The sequence below is a fragment of the Macaca fascicularis genome, chromosome 7 (assembly GCF_037993035.2).
Source record: "Macaca fascicularis isolate 582-1 chromosome 7, T2T-MFA8v1.1".
Lineage (NCBI taxonomy): Eukaryota > Metazoa > Chordata > Mammalia > Primates > Cercopithecidae > Macaca > Macaca fascicularis.
The window spans coordinates 12,542,075-12,565,705 of NC_088381.1; the positions used below are offsets into that span (position 1 = coordinate 12,542,075).

Sequence of the window (23,631 nt, forward strand, 5' to 3'; positions counted from 1 at the left end):
TGTGGCCACTGACTGAACAATGGGACCACTGGCTGGTTCAACCAATTAGTGCTCAGAAATGCCCTGATCATGCTCTGCTCACATACAGAGTCATGCATTTGCTCCAGCTCTCCGGCTTCTCTAATGAGGCTGTAAAAGAAGTTTATGTGGCACTTCATAAGCTGCATAGGGCAATTGAAAGAAAGAATTATCCACTCATAATAAAATGATGATATTATGCCCATCCCCAAAATGTCGGTGAGCAGGACACAATGTACAAGGGCAGATCATTTGCAACAGGCTGGACAAAAAGTTGAGGATGGGTCTTTTTGGAAGAAGGCAACTTTCTTTTGTCTTTAAGTGTAAGGAATAGAAGTAACTTCCCTGCTGAATGAGAATATGACAAGTTTAATATGTGCGGAAGAAGCAAGACAGGATCTAGCTCAAGGTTCCCCAGATAATCAAAATAATTCTTCATGGCCTAGATCAGTAGTTTTCAAAGGTATGCTCAAAAATTACCCGGAGAGCCTATAAAAATGAGGAATCCTTGGCTCCATCTTCAAAGGTTCTGAATCAGTTGATGCGGACTTTGACTCAAGTATCTGCATTTTTTAAGAAGCACGTCAGTTGCTGTTTTAAGACAGGTAGTTTGCAAATCATGTGAAAAACATGGTCCTAGAGCCTTGGTGGAGTAGATCTTGACTTCCACCCATGAGCAATGTGGTGTGTGCTCCTCCCAGTGGTTTGAATCTCCTAAAAGGCTCATTTATGAGTACTGGGATCGAAATCTCTAGATCTCTTAGGAAAGAAGCCATACAGATCTTCCCAATGAGTCAACTGTTACATTTCTTACTGAAAACGCAGAATGAAGCTTTGAGTGCTAGCAAATCTGGTTTAGGAAGGAAAAGATGTATCATCTTCCCCTTACAATAATAGAAACCTCAACAAGTAGAATAAAAAGGCCAAGTAGACTATCAGGGATTTTACTGTGAGAGGAGAAGAGATTCCTAAAAGTAGAGCAAGCTATTTATTTGAATTTTCCTATACCGTTTAAATATCAACTTTCTCAATGTTACTTTTCAGAGACTATAACCTTTTAAGAAGTGAAAAGTCACCGAAAAGCTATACATTATATTGAAGCAGTTAATCAAAATGTCACCCAGCAGTTGATGCCAATTGCTAACAAGATATTGTGTTTCCTTATTTAATTGGCCGGCTTACTTAATTATGGCTGCCCTTGGATATCTATTGATGGTGTCTTTCAAAGGAACAGAAAGCGCCGTTTGAGGCAATTTTATGTAAATATATGAAAAGGGAGAAAAACGAAGGGAATATGCCCCAATGAGAATTATTCCCCAATGAGAATTATTCTTAGATAATAAAATTTACCAGTTTGCATGGGTCCTTAATTTGTAGAAACACCTCCATAACATATCCAAAACAAACCTGGATAATTGCCAATTACCCATGCTGTTGTACTGTCCAGAAGTTATCTTAGCATACAGCTCAGTAGAAATAGGAAGTATCCTGGAAATTACTCATAAAATGTGAATGCCACATGTCAGAGTCGGTGAGCTTTGGATGAACTATAAAGGGTTTTCATTATTTAGGTCTATGAAAGCAAAGGAAACAGAAATATATCCAATAATGTAAGGCAACGGAACCAGGAAATTTATAAGGCTTAATCTGTGAATTTAATTTAAAATGTTGGGCCCTGTTCAAACTGCGACATTAAAAACATTATCCCTGGCTGTGGTAGTGATCACTCAGAGGTCAGGAAAAATAGGATGTCAAACATCTCAAGGTTTTTAGACAAAGGACATTTAATGAATCACTTTCCCTCCAGCTTTCCTTTTTTTCCTCTCATGTGGACATGAAAGACAAAATCTTAACACATTCTATAATCAATGGAGAGGCTTCCCAGTGCCACTTATCTTAAATACTATATTAATCTTATTTATTACCCCTAGGTTGATGCCATAGATAATTAAGTGGGCCTAGAGCAATCCATTTTAAGAATGCTAACTCGAAAAATTTCCAAATCACAGAGAATTAGACAGGATAACACCAAAACTCACAGCCCTGGATGCTATCATCAAAGTATTGCTCAGCTTTGGGAGAGACAGATAATATCAGAGGTAGCATAATCTTGGGTTCTCTCTACAGTATCCATTAAGTTCGGTGAAAAAGCAGAGCTGTCTCAATCTAGAGTTCCTGGGGAGGAAGCCTGGACATGCTTAGCCTGGCTAGTCCCAGTGATTGTCAGGGCATTCATACCCAGGGCTTGTGGGTACAGCTGTGCAGGATGCACTGCTCAACTCCGGAAGTTGAGATGCATAGGTGCTACCACATGAACGGTGCCCTATTGAGCAGAGCAATCCCAGAAACCCAGTTTATTTCACTTCTGAAATATTTGTGGTGCTGAACACAGAGAGAAAATTAAATGAAGCGAACAAAGCCAGTTAAAATTGTTTAGGGTGTTAAATGAACTATTTTGTAATGAAAATAGCACCTGTCTGGGCATGTCCTGAAAGAGCACAGGCATGTCACTGAGGCCTGAGACCATTGCAGAGCCTCAAATGTTTTCTCTCATCTGGAAGGCATCAGAGACTCTAAGAACTCACACTGACTTTTGCCTAAAACTACCCGAAAATGCTAATTGCTACATTGGAGATCAACATTTCACTTACACTTCTCACTCTTCTCTTATTTCCCCCCATGAGAATGGCTGCATTAAGGGTTCATTGTAAGGAAGAGAAACATTATCTATTTATTCATTTATTTATAAAATAATTTATTAAACCTGAAGTGGTTTAGCAATATTATTACAATGAGATGATCATATATATAATTTTGGTTCTAAAAATGGCAACTTTATTCAACCTAGTTCTTTGAACTTGGCCTGGGTGTGAATGACAATTCTGTCTAATTAAAGTATGTAGTAAGATTCTTTATGGAATTGCTTCCTGAGTATGTTGAAAAGTTTATGTGGTGCATTTGATCACTTTCAAATATCTAAATTAATCATAAGAGCAGCTTAAGGAGTAGCTATTAGGGAGAAAGTGTAATATGATAAGATGAAGAATAACAATACAGTTAACCTAACCTGGCTACCCACTAGAATTCCAGCCTCCTGAGGACCCTGGAGGTGAGAATGAAATGAATGCTATAATCATATATATAACTGTGGTTCTAAAAATGGTGACTTTATTCAACCTGGTTCTTTGAACTTGGCCTTCATGCAAAATGACAATTCTGGGTGTGGAGCCATGTTATGAGCTGAATTGTTCCAAACCCCCCAAATGAATGTGTTGAAAGCCTAACCCCTAAGGTAACTGTATTTGAAGATAGGGCCTTTAAGGAGGTAGTTAAGGTTAAATGAGGCTATAAAAGTAGGGCCTCAATTCAGTAGTGCTGTTGTCCCTAGAAGAAGATAAATGAGTACTCAGCGTCTAGGCAAATAGAGGAAAGGCCATGAGAGCACACAGTGAGAAGATGGCCATCTGCAAGCCAAGAAGAAGAGAGGCCTCCAGAGAAACCAAACCTGCCAATACCTTCATCTTGCACTTCTAGCATTAGAACTGTAAGAAAATAAACTTCTGTTATATAAGCCACCCAGTCTGTGGTATTTGTAATGGCAACCCTAGCAGGCTAGGACAAGAGGGGTCCCGTGGATAACTCCCATGTGCTCACAAATGACCATGTTTTCCTCCTTTAGCCTACACATGATTCTTTACTGTCATAGTCCCAAGGTATGGCTGGTATGCATTTGTGTGAACATTTGAGAGCAGCTACTACTCCTGTCTTGTCCTCTGGTGTCCCCACATTGTCTGTTTGAATCCCAAACTTTGGAGGCTACTGTGATGACCTGGGCTGTTTCTTTAGCAGTCACTCAGCTGATACGAAAAAAAAAAAAAATCTTCTAACTTATGGGCTACACTTTGTCCCAGCCTACAGTGAGGCTTCCTGGTGCTCTCAGTTTATTTGTTTGAGACATTCTGAAGACAGCAGTTTTTATTTGTTTTTTTAAATTAATTATAGTCCACCTTTCCCTTGAAGTATGCTTCCAAAGTCTGAATAAAACTGGAATTTTCCAACTTAAGATTCATCTTAGCTTAATATTACAACTAAGCAAAATACCAATCCAAAGCATAGAAAAATATTGCAAGTCTTTATTGAAATTTCCTGATAAAGAAATGAAAACAAAGGAGGAAAACTGCATCACAAAATGTACAACAAAACTTCTAAGATTCTATTTTATTCACCTGTGTCTCAGAGTTCAATACAGTGTGGCAAGTACCCTGTCCAGAAAAGAGTTAACATAGCAGGCCTGAGACTGCTATCCTTATAAAGGCCTGCATGCAAAGTTGACTGATGTCTATAACCTTGGAGTTAAAGAGAGTTCTCACCACTGTAATTGATAAGAATTGCTAACTATGCCTAAAGTGTTTGCATAAACGATGAGGTTTACATTGAACACCTGCTTTCCTTCTGGGAGTCTAGAATTTTGTTATGTGTCTGGTAGAGGGTGCCTATGTGACAAGCTACCAGTAAAATCCCTGGACACCAAATATCTAATGAGCTTCCCTGGTAAATAACATTTTACACATATTATTACAATTTGTTGCTGGAGGACTTGAGTGCAATCTATGTGACTCCACTCAGAGAAAACTCCTGAAAGCTTATACCTGGTTTCCTCTAGAATTGTCCCCATATGCCTTTATTTTTTGCTGATTTTGCTTTGTATCTATTAACTATAAAAAATCATAGCTGTGAGTACAACTGTTTGCTGAGTCCTCTGAATCCTCCTAGTGAATCATGGAACCTAGGTGTGGTCTTGGGGACCCCTGACACATGTTCCAATCACTCTTTTCTCATTTTTCTGTTAAAATTCTAGCTATGCCTTTCCAATGCTACAGGACTTAGAAAATATAAATCAATTATATGAAAATATACATAGAAAATAGGAAATGAATCAATTTATATTTGACATTAGCAAAAATGATAGAGTAGTGAACTCCAAACTATTTTCTCTCACAAAGCAATGACTAAGCTAGCAAAAACTGTCAACATCAATTTTTTAGGTCTCTGAAATCTAATCAAAAAGTTGCCACAACCAGAGAAATGCCTAATAAATAAATAATAGTTTGATTTCAGTAAAAGAGCTCTGTTTTATTTTACTAGGCTTGCTACCATCCTGTACTTCCTAGTACCATCCTGTACAGTCTTGAAGATGGCAGATTGCATTGCTACTATAGGTTGCTGATACCAGGAAGTGCAATATGGGATAAACTCAAGGAGATTCATATTGAGCCAAATCTTCAAAAGCCAAAATAAAATAAAATCTTGAAAGCAGAAACAGAAAAAAACAATTTGTCATGTACAAGGACACCACAATAAGATTAACAGCCAATTTCTCATCAGGAAATATGAAAGCTAGAAAGCAGTGGGAGGCTATATTAAAATGTAAACCAAGACTCCTATATCTGAGAAAATTACCCCTCAAAAATGAAAGAGAAGTTAAGACATTCCCAGGTAAACAAAAACTGAAAGAGTTCATTGCTATTAGTCCTTGCTAATGAGAAATGCTAAAGGAATTTTCTCAGACTGAAATGAAAGGACACTAGACAGTGACCCAACATCATATGAAGTAAATAACAGTAAAGGTATACATTGGTAAATATAAAAGCTGTTATTATATTTTGGATTTGTAATACCTCTTTCTATGTGATTTAAAAGATAAATGAATAAAACAATAATTATGAAGCTACATTAATAGATTAATAGTGTGTAAAGATGTAATTTGTTATGGTAACAACACGAGGGCAGAACACAGATATATTGGAGTAAAGTTTTTCTATCAGGCATACCTCAAATATATTGCAGGTTTGGTTTCAGACCACTGCAGTGAAGCAAATATAATAAAGCGAGTTGTGCAATTATTTTTTGGTTTTCTGGTTCATTTGAAAGTTATGCTTACACTGTAGTCAATCAAGTGTACAACAGCAGTATATCTAAAAAACAATATGTATACTTCATTTTAAAATACTTTATTGTTAAAAAATGCTAGCAATCATCTGAGACTTCAGCTAGTTATAATATTTTGCTGGTTGAGGGTCTTGCCTCAATGTTGATGGCTGCTGACTAATCACTAAACAGGATGGTGGTTGCTGAAGGTTGTGGGGGTGGCTGTGGCAATTTCTTAAAATAAGACAATAATATTGCTGCATCAATTGACTCTTCCTTTCATGGAAGAATTCATGAGATGCTGTTTGATAGCATTTTACCCACAGTAGAACTTTTTTCAAAATCAGAGCCGATCCTCTCAAACCCTGCCACTGCTTTATCAACTAAGTTTATGTAATGTTGTAAATACTTCCTTGTCATTTCAATAATGACAACAAATAATTCATACCATCTTCACCAGGAATAGATTCCACTGAAGAAATTACTTTCTTTGTTCATCCATAAGAAGCAATTCCTGATCAATTCAACTTTTATTATAAGATTGTAGCAGTTCTGTTAAATCCTCAGGCTCTATTTTAATTCTAGTTCTCCTGCTATTTCTATCATCTTCAATTACTTCCTCCACTGAAGTCTTGAACCCCTCAAAGTCATCCAATAAGGTTGTAATCAACTTCTCCTAAATGCCTGTCAGTGTTGATATTTTGACCTCCCCCTGTAAATCATGGTTTTGTTTTTGTTTTTGTTTTTTTGAGATGGAGTTTCACTCTTGTCACCCAGGCTAGAGGGCAATGGTGTAATCTTGGTTTGTTGCAATCTCCACCTCCCGGGTTCAAGCAATTCTCCTGCCTCAGTCTCCCAAGTAGCTGGGAATTACAGATGCCTGCCACCACGGCTGGCTAAATTTTGTATTTTTAGTAGAGATGGGGTGTCACCATGTTGACCAAGCTGGTCTCGAACTCCTGACCTCAGGTGATCTACCTGCCTTGGCCTCCCAAAGTGTTGGGACTACAGGCATGAGCCACTGTGCCTGGCCAATTACAACTTTCTTAATGACATCTAGAATGGTGAAGCCTTTCCAGAAGGTTTTCAGTTTACTTTGCCCATTTCCACCAGAAAAATCACTGAGTGGCAGCTACAGGCTTATTAAACGTATTTCTTAAATAATAAGACTTCAAAGTAGAAATTACTCCTTTATCCATGGGCTGCCAAATGGATATTGTGTTAGCCAGCATGAAAACAACATTAATCTTCTTGTACATCTCTGTCAGAGCTCCTGGGTGACCAGGGGCATTGTCAATAAACAGTAATATTTTGAAAGGAATCTCTTTTTCTAAACAGTAGGCCTCAGCCATGGGCTTATAATATTCAGTAAACCATGCTGTAAAAAGATGTGCTGTCATCCAGGCTTTGCCATTTCATTTAGAGAGCACAGGCAACATAGATTTTGCATAATTCTTAAGGGCCCTGGGATTTTCAGAATGGTAAACAATATTGGCTTTAACTTAGTCACCAGCTGCATTAGTCCCTAATAAGAGAGTCAGCCTGTCCTTTGAATCTTTGAAGCCAGGCATTGACTTCCCCTTGCTAGCTATGAAAGCTTGAGATGATGTCTTCTTGCAATAGACGGCTGTTTCACCTGCATTGAAAATAGGTTGTCTAGTGTAGCCACTTTCATTAATTATCTTAGCTGGATCTTCTGGATAATTTGCTGTAGCTTCTACATCAGCACTTGCTGCATCCATCTTGCACTTTTATGTTACAGAGATGGCTTTTTTCCCTAAACCTCATAAACCAACCTTTTCTAGCTTCAAACTTCTCTTCTGAGGCTTCCCTCTCTCGGCCTCCATAGACTTGAAAAGAGGCCTTGCTGTGGATTAGGCTTTGGCTGAATGGAATATTGTGGCTAGTTCGATCTTCTATCCAGACTACTAAAATTTTCTTCAATACAAGCAATAAGGCTAATTTACTTTCATTTGTGTATTTACTAGACTAACACTTTTAATTTCCTTCGAGAACTTTTTCTTTGCCTTCACGACCTGGCTAACTATTTGGCACAAGAAGCCTATCTCAGCTTTCAATATATTTTCCTCACTAAGCCTAATCATTTCTAGGTTTTTTATTTAAAGTGAGAGACATGTGACTCTTCTTTTCACTTGAATACTGAGAGGCTGTTGTAGGCTTATTAATTAGCCTAATTTTAATGTTGTTCTATCTCAGCAAATAGGGATGCCTAAGGAGAGGGAGAGAGATGGAGAAATTGGCCAGTCAGTGGAGCAGTCGGTCCATATTCAACATTTATTAAGTTTGCTGTTTTATATGAGCATGTTTTGTACACCCCAAAACAATTACAATAGTAACATCAACAATCACTGATCACAGACCACCATAACAGATATGATAATAATCAAAACTTTGAAATATTGTGAGAATTACTAAAATGTGACTCAGAAACATGAAGTGAGTACATACTGTTGGAAAATGGCACCAATATATTGCTTGATACAGGATTGCTACAAACCTTCAATTTGAAAACTACAATATCTGCAAAGCATAGTAAAGCAAAGCACAATGTAACAAGGTATGCCTGTACTATTGAGTTGCTATTAATTTAAACTAGGTTATTATAGGTTAATATGATAATTGTATTCCCTAGAGTAACCACTAAGAAAATGTCTACAAAATATGCAGTGAAAAAGTGAGAATCCAAATGATAATTAATTAAACACAAAAGGTGGCAGTAATGGAGGAAATGCAGAACAAAAATAAAAGACATACAGAAAATAAATATCAAAATGGCAGCAGTAAGTTCTTTCTTATCAGCAATTATATTTGATGTAAATGCATTAACCTCTCCAATTAAAAGGCAAAGATTGGCAGAATGGATAAAAAACATGATCTAACTCTATGGTATATATAAGAGATTCATATAAAATCCAAAGATGCAAATGAGTTGAAAGTAAAAGAATGGAAAAAACACAATAGCCAAAATATAATCTACTTATTCTGCTGCTCCACTATATTCAATTTTTTTTTAGACAATGCTGACATTTAGGTAGAAAAAACTCAAATATTCATCTACTGATTAATGCATAAACAAAACATTATGTACAAAATATTATCCAGCCATAACTTAGGAATGAAGTACTGACATATACTGCAACGTGAATAAACCTTAAAAATATGACCCTAAGTGAAAGAAGCTAGACAAAAAGACCACATATTGCAAAACTCCATTTAAAAGAAATATACGTAATTAGACATATTCATAAAGATAGAAAGCAAATTAGTGATTGCCAGGGGCTGAGAATGGGGACTGACTGCTTAAAAGACATGGATTTTCATTTTGGAGTGTGGAGAGAGTTCTGGAACTAGACAGTTGTAATGGTTGGACAACATTGTAGATATACTAAAAGTCACTGAATTATACACTTAAAATGGTTAAAATGGTGAATTTTATGTGTATGAATGTTACCCCGATCCTAATAATTTTAAATCAACAGCCATTCTTCTTTCAGTTCTTTTCTTCTAATCCATTACTTCAATCATCACCATAAAGTTCTGGAAAGCAATAATAATCAAAGTAGCTAACATTTTGTGTACTTCTTCTGTGCCATGTACTCTTTTAATCCAATGCCAACAACTCTAAAGAATAAGTAATAACATCACCCCACTTTGTAAATATATAGTAGCATTGAGGCAAGGTCAGACAAGTAAGTAAGCAGCAGAAATGGAATATCAACTAAGGCAAAATTGCATTCTAAACTATTGTCTGTAATACTATCTTACTGGGTAAGCAGATAGTGGTAAAACTGTGAATGCGTATATGTTAATATTTTTCACACACCATCAGGCTATAAATTTCTAGTGTTTGGATTAGAGAATAATTTAAGGGGTAGATGCAGAGATTTGTTGAAAGTTTTCACTCTGTTCTGACACTAAACCATCTTTGGAGCAAGTGTGTCTCCAAAAAGTCTGTCACTTCTTTGAGCTCCTTCCTTTGGTGTACTCCCTTGAGGGTGGGGTAGGTAACCTTTGTCCCACTGGTCTAGGAGACTATGATGGGAAGGATTAAAGTTACCGTCCATCAGAAATCTTACTGTTTTTCCCATGAGGTTCCTGGAGTCACCAGCTAGGATTTCCAAAATTTGTATTAAGTACACAGAAACTCCTACCACATGCAAAACAGACGTGTATCTCAGAGACAAAAAGCATTGGGATAGAGAGATGGGGTAGGCAGAGTGAAAAGTTGGGACTTTGTATTTAAAAGAAAAAAACTCCAACACATTTTCTGTGTAAAGAAATTATTCTGGTTTTAAATATAAATGATCAAATCAGGAAAAGACCAGGGCACAGTGGAAAGCAAATAGGATATAGAGGCTAGTGAGGCTGGAATGGAGACCAGGCTTAGACACTTATGAGCTGCATGATCTTGAGTAACTGATTAATTTCTAAGATTCCTTATTTGTAAACATGAAAGAGCACCAACTATTAGGGGTGTGAAGATTAGAAATAACAGACGTACAGATCTAAACAATGCCATGCAAAGAAAATACTGTTCTTAGGACTGTACATTACATAAATCAAATGTAAAAGGAGGTATCATTAACCCATCCCCAAGTTAGAGTCTTTCTCCGAACTTGAGGAGCTAAGCAGGATACCCTGTTGTGAATGCTTGTTGCCATGTGAGACACAATGATACAGCTTTAGAGACACCTTATAGACATTTGCAAAAGTTACTGCTATTAAGAGAAATGTAAAACATATACCAGAAAACTTATGTACCCAAAAGGCACTTTCAGAAAAAGATGTTCCTTCTAGCTGAAGAGTCAGGAGAGACCTTCTGGAAGAAGATAACTCAGATTGGCCCCAGGTGCTGAGTGTTGCAGCTGGGGCAGCAATTTGAACAAATAACAAGAGGTTGCAACGTGAGAGGCCTGAGCAGTTGAGTTTAGCTAGAGCTGAACATTCATACTTGGAAGGTAAAGAGGCAAAGAGGAAATGCATTTCAGTAAAAAGCTCTGGAAAGATTTGCCTGCCGGGTACGTAAGTGTTCAAGCTTTATCCAAAAAGCAGCATTGAGAAGTTAAGCCTCAGGTAGTGGGAAGTTTAGTGAAATGTTAGTGAAATGGACTAAGGCCAGTGCACACAGAATACTCTTTCATAAACTCAGGGTTCCGTACATCTGGCCCTTCTCCATCATGAATCAAATTTCTTCAGGTCACAGGATTTTTAAAAAAATTTTGCAATTCTTAACTAAATGCATACTCAGATTGGAATTCAAAACATAAATTGGGGGATGAGTTAGACAGGCACTAAACTGTCTGGACATAAATAGTCTCCTCCCTTTCTGAGATTCTTGTTTCTAGCAAGCAAATATTCATAATTGATTGCTCCTTATTTTTATTCATGAGTCACACTTGACACCCATCTGAAACTCTTGCAGTGTCCCTGTCACTCTTCATCAGGCAGCTGAAGTGAAACACTGACTCTGTAGAAATCTGGTGTTAGCCTCTCCTCACTGCTCCCCTTCCTAAAAGTGTGTCCAGAATGAGAAAGTGTTGCTCCCAGGGGCCGAATGCAAATATCTGACCATGTAAACAAGAACTAAATTACTCCTTCTTAGTTCTCTTCTCTGTAGATTTCCTGTCCATGCATCCTTCTTTACTTGTCCTGGCTGTCCTCCTCATTTCTAATCCAGCTTCTGTAATCCTTCCACAGGTTCGCTCTCATCGACGCAGTTCATAAACCAACTCTCCTGTTTCCATGCCTGTGAGGAAAAAGCAGTACAAATAATCCAAAGGTTATTTGCTTTCAAGTTTGGAATGTCACCTTTGGTTAAAAGCAGACTCACCACTTAATTGTATTTGTTTAGTAGTATATCAACATTATTCAGCAATGCCTGAAAACCATTGGCTGGACAGTGGGACAGTGGAACAAGGAAATCATGTCATCTGCTGTGAAGCAAGGTGGACTAAGCTATAAATAAGCCACTAAGTAGATAAGCAGATATTTAAAGGCAGAATGAAAAATCGAGTACAAGGAAAATATGTTAATATGAAATCATTTGGAGGATTATGTTTTCTTTTTCAAATCAAGTTGTTAAAATACCTTTGGCTTTCCCCACTTTAAAAGGAACACAATAGACTTCCGGTTCTGAACCATCATCACACATAAGTCAGGACTGAGGAAGGTGCATCCACATGCATCTTCCCAACTGCTCCAGAGGCACTTTGACGTGAACATTAGCTCATTATCTCAAAATCATCTTGTCTTAAACTGGGCACAGCATTTTCCCCTGGAAGCTAATGGCAATCTCAATGTTCCAAACTTCCTATCACTTATTCATTTCCCTCTTTAGTAATCTGTGTTGAGGGGGGACCCCATTTGCACAGGTGACTTTAGAGTCAGCAAATGCCACACAGTAAAATATAAATAATTGAACAAAAAATATATGAGATTATTCATTTGTAACTGTACAGACAGATACCCAAATGACCCTATTCTGTATGTAACTGATACAAAACAACTTATCAGTTTGAAAAGGTGATGGTCCATCTGTAAAATGCCAAAGAAATGAAAGTCAAAGAATAAGAATTAAGTATTACTTTTCCACTGCACTGTATATAATTTTCATGAGCTTCTCTGTTTTGTTTCATGCTATATCCTCAGTACATGGAGCAGTATCTGACATAGAGGAAACATTTATAAATTGCTGTCTGACTGATTAAATGGACACATAAATGAATAATTCACCGTCTGGTGAGAGCACACCAGACCTGTTCATCCAGTCATCAGAGATGATGACAATCTCTCTTAAAATGGGGATTGGGAACCTAGAGACCTAATAGTAACATTCATAAGGAGATCTAGTAGGTGCTGTGGTGAATTGGAGACAGCATGCATCATCTTGAGGAAACAACTATTCTCCAGCTCAGGATAACTATTACGTTCTGTATTCAGGGTATGGTGTTATCAGATTTTCTGAGTTATCAGTCAGGTTAGAGAACTGTTTTTTTTTTTTTTTTTTTAAATGGAGTCTCCCTCTGTTGCCCAGGCTGGAGTGCAGTAGCGCAATCTCGGCTCACTGCAAGCTCTGCCTCCCGGGTTCACACCATTCTCCTGCCTCAGCCTCCCGAGTAGCTGGGACTATAGGCACCCGCCACTATGCCCGGCTAGTTTTTTGTATTTTTAGTAGAGACAGGGTTTCACCGTGTTAGCCAGGGTGGTCTCAATCTCCTGACCTCGTGATCCACCCGCCTCGGCCTCCCAAAGTGCTGGGATTACAGGCATGAGCCACCACGTCCGGCCAGAGAATTGTTTTTATCAGGTCTAGACAGGCCATCAAAATGCAAATTTTTGGCCATTATTTGAAGGACAATATTCCCGTAACAAATCTAAAAGTGATTCAATAGTGTTAAGAGTATGCTGAGATAATCTGAAATAAAAATCATATTTCAATATAATACTCCAGTAATTATTTTCCAGAATAGAGACCAGTTTTCATCCAATCCATTATAAAACTTCCACTATTAGATTAAAACTTAAACTGGCTTCTGGCTTCCAAGGCTTAGACATTTCCTTAGAAAATTTTTGAATTACATAAGATTCCTATGCCTATTTCTCACTTAGCCTGGGGGGGCTCCATGAGGCCCATTGTACTCATATTCAGGGTTGTCAGTGCACCCAAAGTAGGATACAATCGAATATTGATATGCATAAGCCAAACTATTCACAGAATAATTTTTAAGTTAAAATTGAATCCTTTTTTTTTTTTTTTTTTTTTTGAGACAGTGTCTCGCTCTGTCGCCCAGGCTGGAGTGCAGTGGCACTATCTTGGCTCACTGCAAACTCCACCTCCTGGGTTCAAACAATTGTTCCCCCTCAGCCTCCTGAGTAGTTGGGATTACAGGTATGCATCACCATGCCCGACTATTTTTTGCAGTTTTAGTAGAGATGAGGTTTCACCATGTTGGCCAGGTTGGTTTCAAACTCCTGGCCTCAGATGATCCACCTGCCTCCACCTCTCGAAGTGCTAGAATTACAAGCATGAGCCACTGGGCCCTGCCAAAGTCATTTATTTAATAATGAGGAAGGCAAACACATACACATGCACATTATGCACAAACACACCACTATTAACCAGAATGTCCTTTTCATCCCTCATTTCAGAAGCATATATCAGAAGAAGCTGAAAACAATCAATAAGTGAGTCAGGGTCCCAGGAAGAGGTAGATGGCACATGGAAAGTAGAACTCAAAGAGCATGGTGGTTATAAGTCTGTTTAGACCGTTAGGATCAGGATTTAGGGTTGATGATGGAATAAAGAAGCATCCAAGAAATTTCAACACAATATCATAATGGCAAGTATTCCCAGTGCTCAGCCTGAAAGGCCGAGGGGAGAGAACTGTGACCAGAACCTGATGGGAGCTGCAGTCCTGGAAGAGAGGCCACCTGACAGCGGCTGCAGTTGTAGATAGGGGAAAGCAGTCTGACCTCTCCTTCTGCCCCCCAACCTTCTGCTGGGGCATTCCAACCTCTACCACATTGGCCAAGAGCAAGTGAAAGCTTTAGGTGAGGAAGCACTAACTTATAGTCGGAGGAGGGCAACCTCCGATGGCACAGAGCAAGGCAGAGAAGGGTGGAGAGGAGATCTGGACGGGCAAATGGAAACTAGCCCACAGAGTCAGAGCTCACAGAAATCCTAAGTAATATATTATCAATGCCATGGAAGAATGAAGAGACGATTCCTTCCTCAGAAGGCTCCTATCCTCCTAAATTCAGAATCCCTCTCCCTTTGACAGTGCTGACAAAAGTTCATATTCTCCAACTCATCTTTTTATTTATTATTGTTATTATTTGAGACAGGGTCTCACTCTGTCACCCAGGCTAGAGTGCAGTGGCATAATTATAGCATGCTGGCCCCTCAAACTGCTGGGCTCAAGGGTTCTTTCTGTCTCTGCCTCCTGTGTAAGCTAGGACTACAGGCACATGCTACTACTATGCCCAGCTATTTTTTTTTTTTTCATTTTTTGTAGAGATGGAGTCTTGGTGTATTGCCCTGGCTTGAGGCCAGGTCTTGAACTCCTGGCCTCAAACAATTGACCCACCTTGGCCTCCCAAAGTCCTGGGATTATAGGGATGAGTCACTATGCCTAGCCCAACTCATCCTTTATGACTTGGTCCAGGCCAACTCATTTCTGCTAACACCTCTCTTTAGGCACATCTTAACTTAAGTGACTCCTTACTGGTTTCCAAAGTCATTCTATTTCTGAGCTAAAGTTGAGATTAGACTCTCATTACTCTCATTACCTAGATAAGGCTTGGGCATTCTTAAGGTTTCTCAGTCACATATCACAGTTCTGAGGTGATTGTCTGCAGATAGCTGCCATAAACGTTTGAATTTTTTCTCATTTCACTCTCAGATCTCTATGTTCTTATGGGGGAAGTGGAGCCCACTATAGCTTTTAATGTTTTTCTGATATTATCTGTGGCATTTTTCTAAACCTCCCTTTCTCCCTTTAAAATAACAGGGCATGGCATGATTTTGTCAACAATAGTATTGACTGAATAAAGAGCAGGTGAACTTTGTTCATAAAGCTTCTTTCTATGTTTGTGAGAGAGATCTATGGGAGTTAACAGTCCAGTTAGGAAGTTTCTGTTTACAAAGTCACATAAAACTGAATGTCACTTAAAGAAGTCCAAAGCAAGGGTGAAACGGGATTAATTAGATTTGGATTTGGGAATAGAAGGCACATATTTGGAAAAAAAAGAATTTTGTTTGCAAAAGAAGCACACAAACTGTATGAATTGGGCAGCAAAACTTAACCTGAAAAAGAGTGAAATAACAATTTGTCAAGGCCAAACTAAGTAATTTTTATTTGCTAGTACAAGCACCAAGAAGTCCATGGAGTAAGGCATTTAAGGAAGCTTTTCTAAAGTTAAAAGCTATATGATTATCTATGTTTAGAAGACAGAAGTGAAGCCAGCTGGACTTCCTGGGTTGAGTGGGGACTTGGAGAACTTTTCTGTCTTACAAGAGGATTGTAAAATGCGCCAATCAGCACTCTGTAGCTAAGATTGTAAAATGCACCAATCAGCACTCTGTAACTAGCTAGAGGTTTGTAAAATTCACCAATCAGTGCTCTGTTAAATGGACCCATCACCACCCTGTGAAATGGATGAATCAGCACTCTGTAAAATGGGCCAATCAGCAGGACATGGGCGGGGACAAATAAAGGAAAAAAGGCTGACCATCCCAGCCAGCAGCAGCAGTCCACTTGGGTCCCCTTCTACGCTGTGGAAGGTTTGTTCTTTCGCTCTTCAGAATAAACCTTGCTGCTGCTCACTCCTTCCATCTGTGCCACCTTTAAGAGCTGTAACACTCACTGAGAAGGTCCACAGCTCCATTCTTGAAGTCAGTGAGACCACAAACCCACCTGAGGGAACCAACTCCAGACACAGAAGTATAATGGTAATGGTTGGGCCCTAACTTGTGGTGGTCAGTCTGGAGATGGAAAGAAGGTGTGGGTCTCTCTGTTATGTCTAGTGCACAGAGGATGTTAAGGATGAGATAACAGCAAATGACTGCATGGTTTCAAGAGGAAACAAATAAAGTTGTTAATGACTTGAAAACAATGGAAAATTAAGAAAAAACATCAAGTCGTAGAGTAGAAAAATTGCCAACTTTAGTTTCTGACTTGTCTGTCCAGGTTTAGGTTTTTGTAATTAATCTAAGTGAACTTTTCAATAGAAAACTGAAGCTTCCTAACCACGAGAGGATATTCAGGCTGAGAGAAGACAAAATAAAACTGGTAAAATGTTTCTTCTGAGTAGATGATTTCCCTAAAGCAAAAAAGATAAGGAATTCTGTAAATATGTTAGGAGTTGCCAACTCTCATGGCAAAAAGTAATCAGAGAATAGCAGTTGAGAATTAAGGTCAGGAGCATAATATATCAAGGAAGTCAGGAGTCGAATACAATGTCAAATGGTCAGAAGAAAAAATAATTGGTTTCCAAACAACAGACTATAAATGTAATGTAAGTTCCATTCCTGAAGACTCTGTTCTGTTTCCTAAACACAGTAATAAGATTTACTAAATATGTTGCATACACATAAAAGAATTAACTCCACCCAATAATTACTTAGCTAATAAATCTGTTATCACAATATTCAATATGGATTTTACATTGCAAAGTCTATAGCCGTAATCAGATTATCTTAGATTCTGCTAAGTTAATACATTTGCTTTTTCTAAATAAATTAACAATTTTGATATGTTATAATCTGAGGACTATTAATATAATTATTGTAAATATGAGATATGTAACTTGAACAATTTTTTCTGCTGTGGTAATTATTTGGAATACCTCATTTCAGCTTTCGCTAAAGCAATTTTGACTAAAATTTGTGTATGTATGAAAGTGAGATGTGAGTTTCTCTGTGTGTGTGTATGTGTGTGCTAGATCATAAAATGGAATATGTTAGGATTTCTCTTATTGGTAAAAAGGTCTTGAAAATAAACTGTTGAGATTCTTTTCCCAGTCCTTTTTCAAAGAATGTTTGTTTTGTATTAAAGGTTTTGATGTGTGTGTTCCATAAATAGTAATACAGTTGTAAATGGGTTCAAACTTCGTTTGAGAACATCAAAGACCATATCAGGAAGCCAAAAGATGTCAGATTATTACTCAGCCTAATAAATAAACACCCATTGTAAAATACAGTACATTAACTGGAATTGCTACTTCAATGAAAGCAAGTATGGGGAAGTTAATGAATATCACTGTCTTCAATATTGAAAATAGTCTAAACATAGGCTGAAATAAAACTTATTTCTAGTCCGGTTGAATTAAGGGTAGATACATGTACCTAAATATAAGTTATACAATTATGAAGGCAAGCCCAGATACATGCTTCTGAATTTATTAGCTGGCAAGTGTCAATCTTCTACTATTCTCAAAAATAGATTTGGAAAAGTTAGGGCAAAAGCTATTAAGGAAGGAGAGCATCACATACAATATTATTTTTCCAGTGTTTTCTACAGTTTAACGTATAGCTACAATTCTTTACCTAAAGTCATGTATTCTGTTTGACAGATATTTCAATTCTTTGTTACACATTTGTTAGAATGATTTTTTTTCTTTTTCTTTTGTAAGTTCAAGACAAAACACACAAAATTTGTCATCTGGAAGATTAAGAGGATAATTTTTTTTTAATCTTAAAAAGAATGTGTGTTTTAAATTTTCTAGAATAAAAGTCCATCTATAATTCCCTGTACTCAGACTTTCTTGCAATTTTCCATTTTTATTTGTCCTGTCATAATGAAAGTAGCAACTTTCATTTATAATTTTTTTAATAACGCTATCTTTCTGTTAATAATGTATTTTGATATGGCCAGTTGGTAAAGCAATACATATATCAAGGGCCTTAATAATGTTAATTCTCCTTGACTCTGGAATTCTAATAGAAGGAATTAATCCTTGAAGATTCTAAGAAAATAATTTCAACATGCAAATTTCTTTATATGCAGATGTTTATGACAGATATACGGTTGTGAAAAACTCTAGAAATAGCATCAGTTGCCAACAATAGGAGAATGATTTAAAAAGGTGGTATATATGGACTTGATGGATTTGTATTAGTCATTCATTACTGTGAGTTTGAACACTAGGTGATAGATTGGAAATACTGTGATTTTGTAGTATTAAAGTATATAACAATACAAACCAGCACCAAAACTAGTGTCTTTATATGTATTTCTTGAATAAATGAATGAATTAGTGGATAAATGGATTGTGGTCATATCTGGTACACTACTAAATATTTTTTCTAGGCCCTTCTTGTGTCTGTAGAATTAGAATAAAATAAGCACCAATTTGCTGCACGACAGTTGGGGACAACTATCAAAATAAGATTTGCACAAAAAGAACAGTCAAATACGTCACATTTCTTCAGACTATAATACAACTTTGGAACTAAATTTTGGAACTAATTCTCATTGTTGATGTAAAATTTTTAAAACATTAATTAAGAAGCTTTAATATACTCCATAATCAACAAAGAGAAAGGCAATTAATAGCAGTAATAATACAATGATGAATTAATAAAGACACGTTTAAAAATATTTTCCAGGATATTTTCAAAATACATCACTCACACATTTTTGCCTGCAAATCAGGCAAGTAGTAAAATAAGTATATGTATATATCACCTAGGGACCAACTGAAATAATATTTCAATTGAAGTCATTTCAGCCTCACAACTGTACTATGCGTTCTGTAAACACTAGGTTAGATGGACTGCAGAGATCATAGGTATAGAGGTATGATGTTCCCTTACAAATGTTCTCCATCAGTGACATTTGTGCTCATGATATTTTTTCTTCGGTTATCTATGCCCGTTAAAAGCCCTGCTCCTTACTGGATGACACTTACGTTGGCCTGTGTTGAATAACACCTTGTCCAACTGATTCTCACTCTTCTGTGAGAAACAAGAACACATTTGGAAAACTGTCAAGTAGTCTAGGGATTCAAACAATGCCTGAATATTCTAGATCATATCAATATTATGTCTGAATGGAAATTGAAGTGATGCAGTTTCTACCACTAGTCATTTTTGCTTATTGGCATGTCAATATTCTCTCAGAGCAGCCTCAAGAAATGATTATGCATATGAGTAACCTAGAGCTTCCTTTGTTTTGCATTATAATTAGAATGACCATATTATTTGTCAACCAAATTAGAGTATTTTTGAGTGAAAAGAGAAACTATTAATAGTTATTTGGAGATAATAAACATAAAATGGGAATGTTGTGAGCAAACAAGGACATGGTCATCTGAATTATAATGATCAATAAGAATACCTTAGTAGAAACTTGTTAGCTTGGTTATCTAAAAACTTTTTTGTTGTGCTGATTAAGCTGCAGTGAAAATGGAGCCTTAAAGTGCAATCATTTTCTAAGGGTGTCTGTGATCTAATTGCTTATTATTATTATGAGTTGATGTTACTATTATGATTACATAACATGCTCTATGATAGTCCCAAGGGACACTTATAAGTTAATCAAATTGTTCAAATCATGATAATACAATCTCATAGAAATCAAATAAAATATCTTAGAGCTCATCTAGTCTCATCTTTTTATTTTACAGGTAAGAAAACTAGTATCCAGGAAGGCAAAGTAACTTGACCAGTGCTATACAGTCAGTTAATTGCAGAGCCAGAGATATAGCACAGGTGCCCTAGCTTCCAGTTAACACCTGTCAAATTGAACACACTACTTCAATTATTTAATATCTGCTTCTTTCCTTTTAATATATTTAAGACAACTGCTTAGAAGTAGAGTAGAATAGCTCATAGCACACCAACCTTCTCATTGAGAACCATTAGAAAAGTCATACATTAAAAAAAACACCCTATTAAAAGCATCAAGAGTGGTGCTGAAGCAACATGGGCAATAAAGAAGAAAGTTTACAGAGCAGAGAAACTGAAAAGATGAGCTTACCTTCGGTAACCATTTTCCTTTGGGGGTGTTTGTTTATTCTAGGGCATAGGGTAGGAAGTTGAGAATCTAGATTTTGTGTGGATTGAGAGCCACTGATGGGGCACAGAGAAATAAGCAGTTGTAAGACTACAGAGACAAAATTGGAAACTGGAGAGTTCAAGATCACAATGGGAGGTCAAAGATAAGAAATGGGGCCGGATACACAGCTGGTGTCCCCCTCAAGGTATTTGCTGCATTCTGAAGCTACAGGGGAGAGGAGCATATGAAACTAAGCAGAACACTTTTAAAACTCAGAGAGGGATTTTAGGTGTTTTTGTTTTTGTTTGTTTTCAGTCTCACCTTACTGAAGAGATAGTGCTGAGGATAGGAGCCCCCCATAGGGGGTTCTGATGAACATACCACATCCTAACATGAAAAACATATAGATCTATACCCTAAAAACAAGAGTGAAACTAGAGGTGGCCTGAGCTTTACTAAACCTGCAATCTTGTCTTGGCTCAGTTCAATATTTGATTTGATTATGGTGAAAACTTCTACTCTCTTTGCCTACAAAGCACGCTCTCTGAAAGAAGATACTATCAGCTGGAGTCCCTGTGACTTTTTAGATATACACTATCTACCATTCAGTTAAAAATAATTAGTCATTTCAAAGGAGAGAGGCATACAACAACAACAAAAAGTCAAAACAACCAGGTGATCCAGGTATTTGAGTCAGCAAATAGTTTAAAATAAACTATTAATGGTATATTCAAAAAATAGAGAAAAAGATGGATGAAATAGATATCAAATGGAGGATTTCACCAGAAAATTAGAACTATGAAATAGAATTAAATGGAAATTCTAGGATTGAAATATACAACTGAAACCAAGTACTAAATAGACGGATCTAAGAGCAGATTCAACACAGCAGAAGTTGGCATTAGAGACTTGGTAGATGGATAAATAGGAAATATCCACACTGAAGCACAAAGAGAAACAATAATGAAAAATAATAAAAGAGCATGAGAGACTCAGACACATCGAAAAATACATCACATACTACAAATTAGAGCCCCAGAAAAATAAAGGAGAATAGGGTGTGAAAAATATTTGAAGAAATAACAGCTGAGACAATTAAAAAATTACTTTTTGATAATTATTTTTTATCACCGTTGACATTGGTCTGTATCTTTGAGCAAAACAATAGGGCACACTGCAGGAGATTAACCATGGACTGCTAAACGATATTATCCCTTCCCAGGCCAGCGCTTCCTCCCTGAAGTCCCTTGCTGCTTTTGAGAACTGTTCGCCAGGCCACTTCGGCTCCAGTGACCCATGGCAATCCATGCTCACCACTGCCTATCTCTGGACCCATGTGTGTAAAGGTTGTATCCAGTGATGTGATTTTAAAGGTCCAACAAACCTCCCTTTCCTCTCAGGGTACTTTAAATATCCACTATCAAACTAATTCACTTGTGAGTTAAAGCACTGTTTCTGAAGGCCCTTCTTAAGAGGCAACAAGAATAACAAGTTAATCTCTCCACATCCAAAAATATCTTAGCCAGTAATATTCTTTTTACTTCTAGATTGACCCTCCCTCCCTTCCCCACTCTACTGTGTTTCCCAGTGTGTTCACAGATTGCAGCAACAGGTTCCTCGGATGAAGATTGTCCACAGATTGCAGCAACAGGTTCCTCGGATGAAGATTGTCCACAATATGGCACCAACATAAGCAGCCTTACTTCCCACAAACTCCAAACGTCCTCTACGATAAGCCAGTTCCCTGCCTTTACATGCGCTATTCTCTCTGTATATAGTGCCTGCGTTAGTCATAGCTATCTGCCAAAATCCATTCTACTTAAAGAATGTATCTCAATTACCACCTTTCTCATGAAGTTTTTTCTTATCGCCTACATGTAATTTTTCCCTTCAACATTCTTCTTGGGAAGAAATATGTCATAAAAAACATGATCTCTGGAATTACGTATAACTCAGTTTGAACCATAGCTCTACCATTTACAAACCGTGTGACTGTAACAAATGCTGTGACAACCAAGGCACAGGGTACCCAGGAAGAGTACCCAACATATCCTTGGGAGGAGACGGGGTCAAAGGTTTCCTGGAGGCTGTGATATTGAAACTGATTATAATCGATCAAATTGGATTTGTCAAGGAAGGGGAGAAATGGAGTAGATATTCATCCATAAGCTGATTCCTCTAGTAAATGTTTAAGGTGATTGTAATGTAGAAAGTAAAGGAATTCAGTAACCTAGAGAGAAATGTAAACATGTACATGAAACCATTCCACTTTCAAGAAGATTTTATCTAATAAAGGAGGAAAACAGGTAATTTTCTGGGGTACGAGGAGGCATGTGATTACTATCGCATAATTGGCTTAGACAAAATACTCCAAGAACTCAAACACCAGAGGCCTCATCTCTGCCTGGGACTGTCATGTTTTGGGACAAGCATGGAATGGAGGTATCTGAGCTGAGTATTGGAATAAGAATAACTGAATTATGTGTTTTTTTTTTTTTAAAAAGATTAATTAGATTATAGAGTATAAGATAAATAGGAGGGAAAGGAAAATAAAACCATTAGGCAGTTATTGGAATAGCTGTGGTTAAGGGATTTGAAACTGAACTTCTTTGAATTCTTACCACCAGAACTTGGAGTGACTTAAGAATGATGTAGAATGTAGGGTGTTAGAAAGGAACACTCTAATCAAGCTATAGAAAAAAGATAAGAATTAGATTCCTGTGCTGATTTTTCTTCTACATCCCATCCCATTCATGAATCTGGTCTGCATCCTCCTCTGTCTTGCTCAGTGACCAGTTGACTGATGCCTAAAGACTGCTCTTGGACTCCTTCTGTCTGGATTCAACCCATGGGAGACACTGGCAGCAGGAGAATGTGTTTGGAGTCTTGCTTCTCTGCTCCCTCTCTGCTTTGTCTCCTCTAGAGATAGCCACCTTCTTCCCTGCCTCCTGCTCGCTCTCTGAGCTCCAGTGATCCCATTTTCTCACTTTCTCCTTTAGCCTCAGAGGTGTTCATGGTTTCTTCTGTTGCTGGTTTCTAAACTCCTCACCATTCTTTAATTGTTCCTTAAATCCTGCCCACACCTCCTTTCATAAAAGTCTCTTCCTTTTGAACGATGTGGGGAAAATTCTGTTTTGTATTGTGAATCAGACTTATACAATGAAAC

General features: G+C 37.5%; 1 long non-coding RNA gene across 1 annotated transcript in view; it reads right to left on the reverse strand.

Moving 5' to 3' along the window:
• Positions 1 to 8,222: 8,222 nt before the first annotated feature.
• LOC102145082 (uncharacterized) overlaps positions 8,223 to 23,631 on the reverse strand; it is a 69,292-nt gene continuing 53,883 nt past the window's right edge. Inside the window, exon 3 of the long non-coding RNA XR_278643.5 lies at positions 8,223 to 11,713. This is a non-coding gene — a long non-coding RNA (uncharacterized lncRNA). The remainder of the gene's footprint in view (positions 11,714 to 23,631) is intronic.